The 4,228-nt window shown below is 35.0% G+C and overlaps 1 long non-coding RNA gene across 1 annotated transcript; it reads right to left on the bottom strand.

The window, feature by feature from the left end:
* Positions 1-2,132: 2,132 nt before the first annotated feature.
* On the bottom strand, positions 2,133-3,997 carry LOC141365188 (uncharacterized). The gene is made up of 3 exons (XR_012370365.1): positions 3,634-3,997; positions 2,699-2,803; positions 2,133-2,406 (listed from the first exon to the last, which is right to left on the bottom strand). It is a non-coding gene; the product is annotated as an uncharacterized lncRNA (long non-coding RNA).
* Between the last annotated feature and the right edge of the window lie 231 nt (positions 3,998-4,228).

Here is a 4,228-nt window from a genome sequence, read left to right on the forward strand (position 1 = left end):
AACGTTTTAAACAGTAATTCATAGGACATGTGCACTAAACTTTAAGTGTTGTGGAAACAGAAAATGTGTTTCAGCCCGTTTTTTCGTCGTTTTTAAATTCCTCTTACACTGTAGCTCTCATATGTGACCGTGGACCACAAAACCAGTCATTAGCATATTTTAAGCTGAATAAATAACTTCCCATTGATGTATGGTTTGTAAGGATAGGACAATATTTGGCCGAGATACAACTATTTGTAAATTTGAGGGTGCAAAAAATCCAAATATTGAGGAAAATCACCTTTTGTTGTCCAAATGAAGTCCTACGCAAATGCATCGACTCACAAAAATAAAGTTTTGATATATTTACAGTAGGAAAACAATCTTTACTTAATATCCTAACGATTTTTGGCACTAAAAAAATCTATAATTTTGACCCATACATTGTATTATTGGCTTTTACTACAAATATACCTGTACAACTTAAGACTGGTTTTGTGATCCAGGGTCACATATTTCATTTGCATTTAATAATATTTAAAAAATGTACGACACAATAAGTCACGTGACATACAACTAGCGAGGGCTTTTGGCCTCACTGACACCAAATCAGATGCACATTTTTACGCATCATATTTTAATACACAAAAATGTAAATCAAATAAATGTAATTTTATATTTAATATTGACATGTTTGACTTGCTCTTTACAAAAAGTTATCAAATAGCACCAAAAGACTTGGAATCATATTATAAAACTTTTTCAGATACTTTGTTTTTGTTATTTTTGGGTGAACTATTCCTACCATCAACTTTAAAGTTATGATGTTTTTAAGAGCTAAAAATGTTTCATGAACAGGCAACATTTTTAATACATTAGTAAAAAGTTAAATGAAAATATAGTTGATTGAATGAATACCGATTTCTCTCTCAGTGGATGGTTGCTCTTCCTCAGGCATTCAGACACAGCCACAGATGCAAGTGAATGCAAGCACATTCAGGCAGCAAATTATGAAAATGTGGCTCTGTGTCCTCAATGGCGTCACACTTCCTTAATGTGCCACAAAATTAGAACCAGGGGGAGAAAGAAGATGGGTCCATTTAATTAGAAACACTGCTCCAGGCCTTTACACACACTCACACACTCATCGCATGAAAGCTAAGATATCATCTCACTCTTTTCTTACATACAATGAGACATCATTTGCAGAGCCTGTGGGAATTCATAAAGGTGTTTAATTTATGAGTTTACCTCACCATTATTGAAATACATACAGACAATGAAACGCTGTAACTATGTAAAGCGAAAGATCTTTTATAAAATGTTTGGTCACGTTTGGTCATTACTAGTACTTTAAAGCCCTTGATTTAAGTCAGTTATGGCCCTCAGTTGCCACCCTTCTTATCAGAGTCCCTAGAATCATCCCAACCTTTCATTTTCATTAAAGTGACACCATGTAATTTTTCAACCTTCATAATACATTTTCAAGACCCTTGTGATAGTACATCGACTTTAAATAGGTTGAATGACATGTCTACCATAGCCTGACGGGGTCTGTATCACTTTTACTCGTATTTTAAAACTTAGGGTTTGTGGTAGTAACCAGAGCACAAAAAAAACTACAAAATTCGACTGCTTTACGGCATACGTCACTTCCTCCACACAATTTGTTTTTAACGTGAATTTTGCTGGAGGCTACTTAAGGAGTGTAGAGAGCAGTTTCTATTATGTGACTCTGTGGCACAGTCTTTAGTGTCACGGACCTATGACACGGGCGACCCGGGTTCGATTCCCCTTTAAGGCAATTTTTTATACACTGTAAAAAATTTCACTGTTAAATTACAGTAATATACTGGCAGCTAGATTTGCCAGCATAAAGTTGTAATTTAACAGATTACTTACTGTAATTTACAACAACAGTTTTTTACTGTACAAATATTACGGGATGGTACTGTAAAAAAAGGGAGCTGCACAGTATAATACTGTCAGATGCTTGGTTGCATTATACTGTTATTTTAGGGTTCCTGCTGTAATTTATACTGTAGAATGTGATTTTTCTAGCATTGTTAAAATGTAATTTTAAAATAAACACTTAAATTGCTTGCAAAAAAAAATACTCAAACAAAGGATGATGATAAAACACTTTTTTTTATTAAATATAATAAAATTCAGTGCATTCTTAAATGTCAGTTTCTGCCTCACCAATGAGGCTGGGCTGAATAAAACATAATGCTGTGATGTCACATAAATATCACAACATTGCAGAATACAATGTGAAAGCCCCACTCAAAGTTCATGAGGTTTCTGATGAGGGTGGCCACTCTGCACTCCATTGCTGCATTTTTCTGGACAAGCTTTCCTGTCTTCTCGGACACCTTCACCTGCCTGGCTTTTGTTCCCCTCTTAGGGTTCACACCAATTAAGCATCTACAAAGTACAATGAGAAAAGTAAAGATTAATTGCAATGAAGACAGATAAAACCAACTGCATTCACAGTATAAATATTCTGGCAGTAATGAGAAAGAAATACTTTATTCAAAAACATGTAGCATGATAACAAATTTGGCCTAAACCCAGTGTTATGTCTATATGCACATGCTAGCTTAAACTTCGACTCACTATTTAAAAGACCTTATGCAATCAAAGTCAATTTACAAAAAAGAAAGAGACACTAATTTAACGCAATGTGACATTCTTGAACAGCTAGTAGAGGATTTACCTTTGAACAAACTCCAGTGTCCTCGCAGCTTCATCTTGCCTTCACAGATGATGTTGTTTTCACTGCTGATCATCCAACCTCCAAATTTGACTTCATCACCAGCAACTGATGCAGACAACAATTATAGTTAATGTCCCAAAAAACTATCAGATATTATACAGCTGCAAATCCATTACTTAGAAAAGCTAATGATATTAATTTCAGAAAGAGATTTTTAGACAGACTGAAAGACTTTTCTATAGGCCTACTGTTTTATTGTTCTATACTCCATACCTTACTGTTACACTTACCCAGCAGTATCAGCCTTGGACTAGCTGTTTTCAATATTTTACTATGTTCTTACCTCAACTTAGACGAATTAATACAGTCCTATCTTTTTTCAATGCGTGCACTTCATCTTTGTACAGCGCCCCGTGAACGCGCCAGCGTCCAGCCCAGTCCCAACCATTCCAATGGCTCCAAACAAAGGTTTTATTTTGTGCCACCATACTTACTCGTGTAACTACTCATGTAACAGTCTTTAAATAGGAAAAAACATGCAAGTGTTTGGTGGCTTCTAAATTCATCCCTGTTTGGAGCCATAGGAATGAACGGGACCAGGCCAAACGCCAACACACCCACGAGGCGCTGCACAAAGATTAAAAGTGCACACATTGAAAAAAGATACAAACAAATGGTGATACAGAGCCCAATACCTCATGTAGATTTTAAAAAATATCAATAGATAATCACACGTCAGTCAGACATTTGATTAGATTGCAAATTAACATTAGCATCTTTATTTGTATTTAACTTATATAGCTAGTTGCCAATTTGTTTAACAATCAGCCCTAAATATGCCAAAATCAATTAAATTGTTTTTAGAAATATTTCAAAAATAAGCAAATATATATAACATTTTGTCAATTATTTCACTCTGTTCAGTTTTTGCTTACCTTGATATACAGGCGAGGAGGAAAAAACATGTGAATTCGTAGTCCATCTCAGTGCTGGTAGGGTCACAATCGGAGTGAAAATAGATAGTCTTTAATTCTGCTTCCTTCTCGTATAATAAAATGCAGAAAAACAGTGTAGTTAAATCAGTTTGACTCGTGGTTGCAGATGAGTTCGTCACATGTCTGACATGCCTGACCAGACCAAAAAATACTGTATTATCCCGTAAGACTGAACAGTAGCTTGCTGTTATTATTTTGCTTGTCATGTTAATGTTTATTTACAGTATTCAACTGTATTTATGAGAAACAGTAAATTACTGTCCAAATTTTCCCGTTTTTTTACAGCAATTTTTTACAGTGTATAAACTGTTGATTCATACATAAATGCGATGTTCTTTATAAATTACGGCGATTATATTGCATATAGTTCCCTGTATTCAGAGGCTGTGTTTACGTATTTACCTTTCTTTTTACTGTGTCTATGATATTTACATTACAATCCAGGATGCTATAGCACTCAAACTTGCTCACAGGGTAAAACCAAACCCTATTCATTCACCAATCAGATCCGAGCGTTTCTCTCTTCTCTCTTCCT

Source organism: Misgurnus anguillicaudatus, chromosome 7 (genome assembly GCF_027580225.2).
Source record: "Misgurnus anguillicaudatus chromosome 7, ASM2758022v2, whole genome shotgun sequence".
Taxonomy (NCBI): Eukaryota; Metazoa; Chordata; class Actinopteri; order Cypriniformes; family Cobitidae; genus Misgurnus; species Misgurnus anguillicaudatus.